The sequence below is a fragment of the Symphalangus syndactylus genome, chromosome 21 (genome assembly GCF_028878055.3).
Source record: "Symphalangus syndactylus isolate Jambi chromosome 21, NHGRI_mSymSyn1-v2.1_pri, whole genome shotgun sequence".
In the NCBI taxonomy this organism is placed as follows: domain Eukaryota; kingdom Metazoa; phylum Chordata; class Mammalia; order Primates; family Hylobatidae; genus Symphalangus; species Symphalangus syndactylus.
In genome coordinates, this window is record NC_072443.2 from 23,032,927 (window position 1) to 23,045,973 (window position 13,047).

The 13,047-nt window shown below is 38.0% G+C and overlaps 1 long non-coding RNA gene across 2 annotated transcripts in view; it reads right to left on the reverse strand.

The window, feature by feature from the left end:
- Positions 1-2,035: 2,035 nt before the first annotated feature.
- The window catches only part of LOC129471343 (uncharacterized), a 52,338-nt gene continuing 41,326 nt past the window's right edge, over positions 2,036-13,047 (reverse strand). For both annotated transcript variants that reach the window (XR_008653557.2, XR_008653558.2), the window contains one exon: positions 2,036-2,191. This is a non-coding gene — a long non-coding RNA (uncharacterized lncRNA). The remainder of the gene's footprint in view (positions 2,192-13,047) is intronic.

Consider the following 13,047-nt stretch of genomic DNA (forward strand, 5'->3'; position numbering starts at 1 on the left):
CTGTAATCCCAGCCTTTTGGGAGGCTGAGGTGGGAGGATCGCTTGAAGTCAGGAGTTCGAGACCAGCCTGGGTCAGAAAGTGAGACCTCATCTCTACAAATTTTTCTTTTAATTAGCCAGGTATGGTGATGTGTACCTGTAGTCCCAGCTACTCAGGAAGCTGAGGCAGGAGGATCTCTTGAGCCCAGGAATTTGAGGCTGCAGGGAGCCATGATCATACCACTCGCCCCAGCCAAGCCAGGGCAACCAAGCAAGACCCAATCTCAAAAAAAGCAAAAAACGTATTTACATGTTTAAGTTAAAATACATTATTTTTAAACAATGTATTTTAAAATTCCTCGTATTAAATGACTTCTGTTTAAATCACTGATTCTCATAATCTCTATCTTATTTGATTTTATTATTAATACTATCTGATTTTCTTACTAACTGGTGTTACTAAAATGCTTATATTATTTAAAAATCTGACCAAATAAATAGATAGAAAGCAATAAATCCAACTGCTCAAAGTAAAATAAAATATTAAAAAGCAGTCAGAGGTCTCTGTCTACCAGCCCTCCCCACCTTTCTTGGGACAGAGTCTTGCTTGTGGTCACGATGTTTATATCACAAGGCCCACAACCCTTGTGAAAGCTGATTGGATTAGGAAAGGGTAAGGGACATGACCCAAAACATAGGCAATGCCTATAAAGGTCTTCAGGGTCCTAGCAGGCCTGTCCGGGTGACTAGCACACTCAAACCGATACTCTCAGAAGAAAGTAAGTCAAAAGTAAAATAGGTCAGAAAAATTAAAAATTAAGAAGTTAACATAATAAGCATCTCTAATCAATGAAGAATATGAGACAGGAAAGGAGTGTATAGACAGTTGATTTAATAAAAAGAAACACCTAGAGAAAGAACCCACAGAGTTAAGGCTGGAGTCCTAAGCATGGAAAATAAGCATGCACCATGTCTTCTCAGAGAAGATTCCTCTGACTTCTCAAGGCTTTTGTCAATCCTGAGCTATAATGATGCATGTCCCTGTTCTCTTTAAGGCCTTAGGAGACTCTGTTTGGTCCTTTCTTACTTCTCTTGTATTCCGACTATAAACACCACTTTTCAGAGGAAACTTGAGCATATGCGCTCTCTGCATGCTGAAAGAGCCTAAAGAATATGTGTGGAAAGGAAACTAATTTACAATTCTTTTGTTTATAACAGCTAAAATTCTTGAGGTAGGAACCGTATGTCTACCACATTTTGCCACATGAATATGGCAACAGAATAAAAACAGCTTTAGTAAGTTTATCTGTACAAATTTGCTTAACTTACAACCATATCTAAGCAGAGAGGTGTTCCAAAGTTCCAAGATTGGTATAACCAATCTCATATCTTTTCATGAATATTATGTGAACCGAGGGCAGTAAAACACTGGATAGTCAGGAAACCTTGATCGTAATCAGAATTCAACCATGATTCAACTATGACAAGAAACTGATGACTCTGGGGAAATCATCCCAAATCCCTCAGCCTCAGTTTCTTTCTCTGTGGGGCTCATTTGCTCTGACTTAAGTTTATCATAAAACTGAAATTAGAGATACATGTGAAAGTACTTTGTTCTGTATGTATTTGTTATGCCATACAAATACAGACGAGAAAGCTTTAGAACCTCAGAGTTAGAAGGAACTTTGCAGCACCTCATACCCAATCCTCACCTGATAATTTTTTATGGGTAACAGGAAATGTCATTTGCAGGTTTCAGGATGATTTTCAATGCTTTTAATCTTGTGTAATTTTACTTGTCTTCTGCATTCCATACCTGTTTGATTTAAATGTGAACAATTTTAAGCATATCTTGTTCAATGAGTTTCCTGATATTCCTTAAAAAATTTGAAACAAAGGCTAGATTTATTTTTTTTCTCAAGTTAACTACCAATTACAGAAAAAACGGGAAGTATTCACCTCAAAACTCCATAAATACAAAGTTATTGACAGAAAAATAGGAATCAATTGAGACTACTAGCAGACATTTTTATATCAAATCAGACTTGGGCTGGGAAGCTGGTAGAGTCTTGCCAACATTCCTTTCTTTCTCCTTCCCTCTTCTGTGGTTCCTAGGGCTCCCCCAGTTTTATGCTCTGTGGCAGCAACACACCATAAGTCTGATCATTTCTCTTCCTCCTCTCTTCAAAAGCATGTGTTTTCTGGGCTCTGCCTAAAGTAACCAGAGTAAATCAAGAAGAAAATGTGTGTTAAGAGTAGAATACATTTCTCACCTTGAATAACATTTGCATTTTAAAAGCTGCCTCCAATAGGAGTAAGCACCTTGATTTGAAGGAATTTTCAGTTAGTCTTGTGAGGTCTTTCCAGAACCCCTCGTGTGTCATTACATGTGAGGCTCATGGGTAGGCAAAGAAGCAACCTGTCTCTCCACACACAAAAGATAGCTCTGTGTGTGTGTGTATGTGTGTGTGTGTGTGTGTGTGTGTGAAAGAGAGAGTGTGTGGGACTGTCTTCTGGGAAAAACATGCCAGAAATTGGCTTTCTATTTCATCTTTATGATAACCCATGAATAGAATTGTAGAATTTCCATAGTGATTAAATCTGTCCTTTCTAGAGTACATGGCTGGCCAGCAGGTGTCAGAGAGTAAGTTTTCTAATCACTGACAGAACCTTTATTGATGCATCCAGCAATTACCAGGTTGAAGAAACACTGTTTATGCATGATTCAAATGCATGCTCATATCGCCTTAGGCCCAGATGTTCATATTCCTAGATATAATCTTGACACCAGGGCCCAAATCAACATTATGCTGGAAGACTGATTTCCTCTAATTCAGCCTTTATTATTTCTTCTGTACTGTGAAAATATGCATCTCCCCCCTCTCCCATCTCCAATGTTCTCCAGATAAAGTGAACAGTTTAAAAACAGTCAAACAAAATGTGAATGTATTTGAAGGACGGCAACTTTAAGCCTTAGCAAGACCCAGGAGGTCTAAGAATTTCAGTCATACAAAGTCTTATCAACAGCTGAGCCATGGTAGTAACACAGAGAAATAATTTCAGAAGAATTCCATTGAAAAAGGTACAGATAATACTTAGAAATTAGCAATAAGAATAATTAATAGGATGATGACTAGGTCAGATGAATAAGAGTCATAGAATTATGGATTTTTTTTGTGCCAGAAAAATGAGTCCCAGGGTTGGTTTACTAATAGATTATTAATCATTCGTTGGCGGAGTTTCATTTGGAGTTCTCAAACAATGTTTACAAAGAGTCTCTTCGGTATCAGTAAGGATTTTAGGCAAAGCAGGGGCCATTCAAATAGGGTTATACCTATATTCTGTTTCAAGAATATGGCTATTAGTTGAATGTGTCTCCTCCACAATTCAGGTGTTGCCAGTGTGATAGCATTAAAGGTGGGACCTCTAAGAGGTGATTAGGCCATGAAAGCTACCCCTTAGTGAATGGCGTTAAGGCCCTCATAAAAATGGCTTCCTGCAGCATTTGGGCCTTTGCAGTTGCCTTCCACCATGTGAGGACACAGTGTTCCTCTGCTCTGGAGGATGTAGCCCTCACTAGACACCAAATGCTGGTGACTTGATCTTGGGCTTCCCAGACTTTAGAACTGTGAGAAATACATTTTTGTTCTTTATAAGTTACCAGTGTGTAGCATTATGGCAGCACAAAACAGACTAAGACAGAAAGAAAATGCTATTTTAAACAACATTCTTGTCTGTTACCTTTCACTGTGCAGGTATTAGCAAGTGGACTTGTATTAATGATTAGAAAGTTAAATTTAAAGAAGACATTCTTTATTCTAAGGGCAATTGATTATACACTAGAGGAGGTCGAGTTATGTTCCTTTTATACTTTTGTTTATGTCCATGATTTTTGATTTTATCTTCCTATTGAGAGAAAGAATTTTGGTTAAACAATTTAGATAATGAAATTGTGAGTGGTTCCAATCTTGTATGCAAACTAATGGCATTTATATAATAAAATTATAATTACATTGAAAATCAAGAATGTATAATTTCTAGCAGACTACTTTTGTCCCACCATAAATGAAATCTTCTTTCCAGCAGCAGTGCTTCTAATTTAGATTGCCTAATACATTGAATGACAAATTTGAGCCTCTATTTAGCCATTAAGATGTTAATATTAAAGGGTATATTTTTGAGAAGTATTAAGAACCAGGAAGCATTGTAATGTTTTCTTGTAAAATTAAATTTAGGATCATATTCACAATTAGGTAGGTTCTGTTCCATTGGTCTATATCTCTGTTTTGGTACCAGTACCATGCTGTTTTGGTTACTGTAGCCTTGTAGTATAGTTTGAAGTCAGGTAGCGTGATACCTCCAGCTTTGTTCTTTTGGCTTAGTATTGACTTGGCAATGCAGGCTCTTTTTTGGTTCCATCTGAACTTTAAAGTAGTTTTTTCCAATTCTGTGAAGAAAGTCATTGGTAGCTTGATGGGGATGGCATTGAATCTATAAATTACCTTGGGCAGTATGGCCATTTTCACAATATTGATTCTTCCTACCCATGAGCAGGGAATGTTTTTCCATTTGTTTGAATCCTTTTTTATTTCATTGAGCAGTGATTTGTAGTTCTCCTTGAAGAGTTCCTTCACATCTCTTGTAAGTTGCATTCCTAGGTATTTTATTCTCTTTGAAGCAATTGTGAATGGGAGTTCACTCATGATTTGGCTCTCTGTTTGTCTGTTATCGGTGTATAAGAATGCTTGTGATTTTTGCACACTGATTTTGTATCCTAAGACTTTGCCGAAGTTGCTTATCAGCTTAAGGAGATTTTGGGCTGAGACGATGGGGTTTCCTAGATTTACAATCATGTCATCTGCAAACAGGGACAATTTGACTTCCTCTTTTCCTAATTGAATACCCTTTATTTCCTTCCACTGCCTGATTGCCCTGGCCAGAACTTCCAACACTATGTTGAATAGGAGTGGTGAGAGAGGGCATCCCTGTCTTGTGCCAGTTTTCAAAGGGAATGCTTCCACTTTTTGCCCATTCAGTATGATATTGGCTGTGGGTTTGTCATAGATAGCTCTTATTATTTTGAGATACGTCCCATCAATACCTAATTTATTGAGAGTTTTTAGCACGAAGGGTTGTTGAATTTTGTCAAAGGCCTTTTCTGCATCTATTGAGATAATCATGTGGTTTTTGTCATTAGTTCTGTTTATATGCTGGATTACATTTATTGATTTGCAGATGTTGAACCAGTCTTGCATCCCAGGGATGAAGCCCACTTGATCATGGTGGATAAGCTTTTTGATGTGCTGCTGGATTCGGTTTGCCAGTATTTTATTGAGGATTTTTGCATCAATGTTCATCAGGGATATTGGTCTAAAATTCTCTTTTTTTGTTGTGTCTCTGCTAGCCTTTGGTATCAGGGTGATGCTGGCCTCATAAAATGAGTTAGGGAGGATTCCCTCTTTTTCTATCAATTGGAATAGTTTCAGAAGGAATGGTACCAGCTCCTCCTTGTACCTCTGGTAGAATTTGGCTGTGAATCCATCTGGTCCTGGACTTTTTTTGTTTGGTAAGTTATTAATTTTTGCCTCAATTTCAGATCCTGTTATTGGTCTATTCAGAGATTTAACTTCTTCCTGGTTTAGTCTTGGGAGGGTGTATGTGTTGAGGAATTTATCCATTTCTTCTAGATTTTCTAGTTTATTTGCATAGAGGTATTTATAGTATTCTCTGATGGTAGTTTGTATTTCTGTGGGATCGGTGGTGATATCCCCTTTGTAACTTTTTATTGCGTCTATTTGAGTCTTCTCTCTTTTCTTCTTTATTAGTCTTGCTAGCGGTCTATCAATTTTGTTGATCTTTTCAAAAAAAACAGCTCCTGGATTCATTGATTTTTTAAGGGTTTTTTTGTGTCTCTATTTCCTTCAGTTCTGCTCTGATCTTAGTTATTTCTTGCCTTCTGCTAGCTTTTGAATGTGTTTGCTCTTGCTTCTCTAATTCTTTTAATTGTGATGTTAGGGTGTCAATTTTAGATCTTTCCTGCTTTCTCTTGTGGGCATTTAGTGCTATAAATTTCCCTCTACACACTGCTTTGAACGTGTCCCAGAGATTCTGGTATGTTGTGTCTTTGTTCTCATTGGTTTCAAAGTACATCTTTATTTCTGCCTTCATTTTGTTATGTAACCAGTAGTCATTCAGGAGCAGGTTGTTCAGTTTCCATGTAGTTGAGCGGTTTTGAGTGAGTTTCTAAATTCTGAGTTCTAGATTGATTGCACTGTGGTCTGAGAGACAGTTTGTTATAATTTCTGTTCTTTTACATTTTCTGAGGAGTGCTTTACTTCCAACTATGTGGTCAATTTTGGAATAGGTGTAGTGTGGTGCTGAAGAGAATATATTCTTTTGATTTGGGGTGCAGAATTCTGTAGATGTCTATTAGGTCTGCTTGGTGCAGAGCTGAGTTCAGTTCCTGGATATCCATGTTAACTTTCTGCCTCATTGATCTGTCTAATGTTATTGTGTGGGAGTCTAAGTCTCTTTTTAGGTCTCTAAGGACTTGCTTTATGAATCTGGGTGCTCCTGTATTGGGTGCATATATATTTAGGATAGTTAGCTCTTCTTGTTGAATTGATCCCTTTACCATTATGTAATGGCCTTCTTTGTCTCTTTTGATCTTTGTTGGTTTAAAGTCTGTTTTATCAGAGACTAGGATTGCAACCCCTGCTTTTTTTTGTTTTCCATTTGCTTGGTAGATCTTCCTCCATCTCTTTATTTTGAGCCTATGTGTGTCTCTGCATGTGAGATGGGTTTCCTGAATACAGCACACTGATGGGTTTTGACTCTTGATCCAATTTGCCAGTCTGTGTCTTTTAATTGGAGCATTTAGTCCATTTACATTTAAGGTTAATATTGTTATGTGTGAATTTGATCCTGTCATTATGATGTTAGCTGGTTATTTTGCTCATTAGTTGATGCAGTTTCTTCCTAGCCCCAATGGTCTTTACAATTTGGCATGCTTTTGCAGTGGCTGGTACCGGTTGTTCCTTTCCATGTTTATTGCTTCCTTCAGGAGCTCTTTTAGGGCAGGCCTGGTGGTGACAAAATCGCTCAGCATTTGCTTGTCTGTAAAGGCTTTTATTTCTCCTTCACTTATGAGGCTTAGTTTGGCTGGATATGAAATTCTGGGTTGAAATTCTTTTCTTTAAGAATGTTGAATATTGGCCCCCACTGTCTTCTGGCTTGTAGAGTTTCTGCCAAGAGATCAGCTGTTATTCTGATGGGCTTCCCTTTGTAGGTAACCCAACCTTTCTCTCTAGCTGCCCTTACCATTTTTTCCTTCATTTCAACTTTGGTGACTCTGACAATTATGCATCTTGGAGTTGCTCTTCTCAAGGAGTATCTTTGTGGTGTTCTCTGTATTTCCTGAATTTGAATGTTGGCCTGCCTTGCTAGATTGGGGAAGTTCTCTTGGATAATATCCTGCAGAGTTTTTTCCAACTTGGTTCCATTCTCCCAGTCACTTTCAGGTACACCAATCAGATGTAGATTTGGTCTTTTCACATAGTCCCATGTTTCTTGGATGCTTTGTTCATTTCTTTTTATTCTTTTTTCTCTAAACTTCTCTTCTCACTTCATTTCATTCATTTGGTCTTCCATCACTGATACCCTTTCTTCCAGTTGATCGAATTGGCTACGGAGGCTTGTGTATTCCTCACGTAGTTCTCCTGCTGTGGTTTTCAGCTCCATCAGGTCCCTTAAGGACTTCTCTGCATTGTTTATTCTAGTTAGCCATTCGTCTAATTTTTTTTCAAGGTTTTTAACTTCTTTGCCATGGGTTCTAACTTCCTCTTTTAGCTCGGAGTGGTTTAATCATCTGAAGGCTTCTTCTCTCAATTCGTCAAAGTCATTCTCTGTCCAGCTTTGTTCCGTTGCTGGTGAGGAGCTATGTTCCTTTGGAGGAGGATAGGTGGTCTGATTTTTAGAGTTTCCAGTTTTTCTGCTCTGTTTTTTCGCCATCTTTGTGGTTTTATCTACCTTTGGTCTTTGATGATGGTGACGTACAGATGGGGTTTTGGTGTGGATGTCCTTTCTGTTTGTTAGTTTTCCTTCTAACAGTCAAGACCCTCAGCTGCAGGTCTGTTGGAGTTTGCTGGAGGTCCACTCCAGACCCTGTTTGGCTGGGTATCAGCAGCAGAGGCTGTAGAACAGCAGATATTGGTGAACAGAAAATGTTGCTGCCTGATCATTCCTCTGGAAGTTTTGTCTCAGAGGAGTACCTGGCCTTGTGAGGTGTCAGTCTGCCCCCAGACTGGGTGCCTCCCAATTAGGCTATGCTGGGGTCAGGGACCCACTTGAGGAGGCAGTCTGTCTGTTCTCAGATCTCCAGCTGCATGCTGGGAGAACCACTACTCTCTTCAAAGCTGTCAGACAGGGACATTTAAGTCTGCAGAGGTTTCTGCTGCCTTTTGTTTGGGTGTGCCCTGCCCCTGGAGGTGGAGTCTACAGAGGCAGGCAGGCCTCCTTGAGCTGCGGTGGGCTCCACCCAGTTCAAGCTTCCTGGATGGCTTTGTTTACCTACTCAAGCCTCGGCAATGGTGGGCGCCCCTCCTCCAGCCTCGCTGCTGCCTTGCAGTTTGATCTCAGACTGCTGTGCTAGCAATGAGCGAGGCTCCGTGGGCATAGGACCCTCTGAGCCAGGCGCGGGATATAATCTCTTGGTGTGCCATTTGCTAAGACCGTTGGAGAAGCGCAGTATTAGGGTGGGAGTGACCCGATTTTCCAGGTGCCGTCTGTTACCCCTTTCTTTGACTAGGAAAGGGAATTCCCCAACCCCTTGTGCTTCCCGGGCGAGGCAATGCCTCGCCCTGCTTCGGCTCATGCTTGGTGTGCTGCATCCACTGTCCTGCACCCACTTTCCAACACTCCCCAGTGAGATGAACCCAGTACCTCAGTTGGAAATGCAGAAATCACCTGTCTTCTGCATCCCTCATGCTGGGAGCTATAGACTGGAGCTGTTCCTATTGGGCCATCTTGGCTCCACCCCCAATGCATCTTAAAGAACTAGAAAAGCAAGAGGAAACCAAACCCAAAATTAGTAGAGGAAAATAAACAATAAAGATCCAAGCAGAAATAAATGAAATTGAACCAAGAAAACAATACAAAAGCTAAATGAAACAAAGTTGAGTTTTTTGAAGAAAGAAAGAAAGCAAGCTAACAAATTCTTTTTATTATTATTATACTTTAAGTTCTGGGTTACATGTGCAGAATGTTCAGTTTTGTTACATAAGTATACACATGCCATGGTGGTTTGCTGCACCCATCAACCTGTCACCTACATTAGGTATTTCTCCTAATGTTATCCCTCCCCTAGCTCCCCACCCCCTGCAGGCCCCAGTGTGTGATGTTCCCCTCCCTGTGTCCATGTGTTCTCATTGGAAAGCTAACACATTCTTAATCAGACTAACTAAAAAAGAGAGAAGACACAAGTAAATAAAATCAGAGGTGAAAGAGGTGACATTACAACTGATACTGCAGAAATGTAAAGAATCATTAGCAACTAATGTGAGCAACTACAGGTCTATAAATTGGAAAAACTTAGAAGAAATTGATAAATTCCTAGAGACATAAAATCTACCAAGAATGAACCATGAGAAAATCCAAAACTTGAATAGATCAACAACAAATAATGAGATAAAACTATAATAAAAAATTTTCCATTAAAGAAAAGCTCAAGAATCAAAAAATTCACCGCTGAATTTTGTCAAACATTTAGAGGAAAAATAACACCAATCGTACTTAAACTATTCTAAAAAATACAGAAAAAGGGAATACGTCTAAACTCATTCTATGAGACCAGTATTGCTCTGATGCCAAAACCAAAAACATAAAGAAAACAAAACTACAGGCCAACATCTCGATAAATATTGATGCAAAAATCCTCAAAAATACTAGCAAACTGAATTCACCAACACATTAAAAAGATTATTCATTATGACCAAGTGGAATTTATTCCAGTAATGCAAAAATGAGTCCACATATGCAAATCAATCAGTGTGATACATCATATCAAGAGAATAAAGGACAAAAACCATATGATCATTTCAACCGATGCTGAAAAAACATTTGGTAAAATTCAACACCCCTTCTTAAAAACAACCCTAAAATATTGGGTATAGAAGGAACATACCTCAACATAATAAAAGCCATATGTGACAGACCCACAGATTGTATCATATTGAACAGAGAAAAACTGAAAGCCTATCCTCTAATATCTGGAACAATATGGAAATGGTCACTTTGACCACTACTTTTCAACATAGAGCTGGAAGTCCTATCTAGATCAATCAGACAAGAGAAAGAAATAAATGACATCAAAATTGGAAAGAAAGAAGTTAAAATATCCTTCTTTGCAGATTGTGTAATTTTATATTCGGTAAAATCTTAAGACTCCAACTAAAAGCTATTAGAACTGATAAACAAATTCATTAATAGTGCAGGGTACAAAATTAACATACAAAATCAGTGGCATATCTATATGCCAACAGCAAACAATCTGAAAAAGAAATAAAAAATGTAATCCCATTTACAATAGTGACAAATAAAATACCTAGGAATAAACATAGCCAAAGTAGTGAAAAATCTCCACAATGAAAATTATAAAACATTGATTTAAGAAATTGAAGAGAACACAAAAATGAAAAGATATTTTATGTTCATGGATTGGAAAAATTAATATTATTAAAATATCCATACTACCTGAAACACTACAGATTCAAGCAATTCCTATCAAAATATCAATACATTCTTCAGAGAAATAGAGACAAATTATCCTAAAATTTATGTGGAACTGTAAACGAAACAAAACAAAACAGGATAGCTAAAACCAACCTGAACAAACAGGACAAAACAAGATGAGACACATTATGTGACTTCAAATTATACTACAGAGATATAGTAACCCAAACAGCATGAAATGGCATTTAAACAGACACTTAGACAGATGGAACAGAATAGAGAATGTAGAAGTAAACCATACATCTATAGTGAACTCATTTTTGACATAGGTGCCAAGAACAGACATTGGAGAAATGACAATCTCTTCAAAAAGGTGCTGTGAAAACTGGATATCCATATGCAGAAGATTGAAACTAGACCCCAATCTCTCACCATATAAAAAAGTCAAACTAAAATGGATTGAAGACTTAAATCTAAGACCTGAAGCCATGAAACTACTAAAAGAAAACTAATGAAACTTTTTAGGTCATTGGTCTGGGCAAACATTTCTTTAGTAATACCTCAAAAGCGCAGGATACCAAAGCAAAAATGGGATCACATCAAGTTAAATAGCTTCTTCACAGCAAAAGAAACAACTTTTAAAAATGAAGAGAGAACCCACAGAATGGGAGAAAACATTTTTTTTCTAATTATTTTACTAACTTTTATTTTAAGTTCTGGGGTACATGTGCAGAATGCGCAGGTTTGTTACATAGGTGAACATGTGCTATGGTGGTTTGCTGCACAGATCAACCCATCATCCATCCAGTTATTAAGCCCAGCACCCATTAGCCATTCTTCCTGATGCTCTCCCTCCCCAGCATGCCCAACAGGTCCAAGTGTGTGGTGTTCCCCACAATGTGTTCATGTGTTCTCATCATTCAACTCCCACTGATAAGGGAGAACAGGTGGTGTTTGGTTTTCTGTTCCTACATTAGTTTGCTGAGGATAACAGCTTCCAGCTATATCCATGTCCCTGCGAAAGACACGATCTCATTCCTTTTTATGGCTGCATAGTATTCCATAGTGTATGTATACCTCATTTTCTTTATCCAGTCTACTGCTGATGGACATTTGGGTTGATTCCTTGCCTTTGCTATTGTAAATAGTGCTTTAATGAACATATGGTGCATGGATCTTTATAACAGAATGATTTCTATTCCTTTGGGTATATACCCAGTAATGGAATTGCCAGATCAAGTGGTACTTCTGCTTCTAGATCTTTGAGGAATTTTCACACTGTCTTCCACAATGGTTGTACCAATTTACATTCTCATGAACATGTAGAAGTGTTCCTTTTTCTCCACAACCTCACCAGCATCTGTTGTTTCTTGACTTTTTAATAATTGCTATTCTCACTGGTGTGAGATGGTATCTCACTGTGGTTTTGATTTGCATTTCTCTAATGATCAACGATGTTGAACTTTTTTTCATGTTTGTTGGCTGCATGAATGTCTTTTTTGAGAAGTGTCTGTTCATGTCCTTTGCCCACTTTTTGATGGGGCTGTGTGTTTCTTGTAAATTTGTTTAAGTTCCTTGTAAATACTGAATAGTAGACTTTTGTCAGATGGATAGATTGGAAAAATTTTCTCCCATTTTGTAGGTTGTCTGTTCAGTCTAACGATAGTTTATTTTGTTGTGCAGAAGCTCTTTAGTTTAATTAGATCCCATTTGTTAATTTTTGCTTTTGTTGCAATTGCTTTTGGTATTCTAATCATGAAATCTTTGTCACTATCTATCTGACAAGGAATTAATAACTAGAAAATATATGAACCTTAAAAAGGAGAAAAAAATCTAAAAATTCAATTAAAAATGGGCAAACAATCCAAATAGACATTTCTCAAAAGGAGGCATAAAAATGGCAAGCAGGTATATGAAAAGTTGCCCAACATCATTTATCATCACAGAAATGCAAATCAAAACTACAATAAGATATCACCTCACCCAGTTAAAATGGCTTTTATCCACATGTCAGGCAATAACATGCTGGTGAGGATGTGGAGAAAAGAGCCCTCGTATACTGTTTTCTGGGAATCTAAGTGTATGAAGAACAGTTTGGAAGTTTCTCCAAAAACTAAAAATAGAACTACCATATGATGCAGCAATCCCACTGCCGGGTATATATATCCAAAGGTAAGAAAATTAGTGTATTGAAATGATACTTGCACTCCATGCTTATTGCAACACTATTCGTAATAGCTAAGACTTGGAAGCAATCTAAGTGTTCACCAGCAGACAAATGGATACAGAGAATGTGGCATATATACACCATGGAATACTGCAGAGCTATAAAAAAAGGAT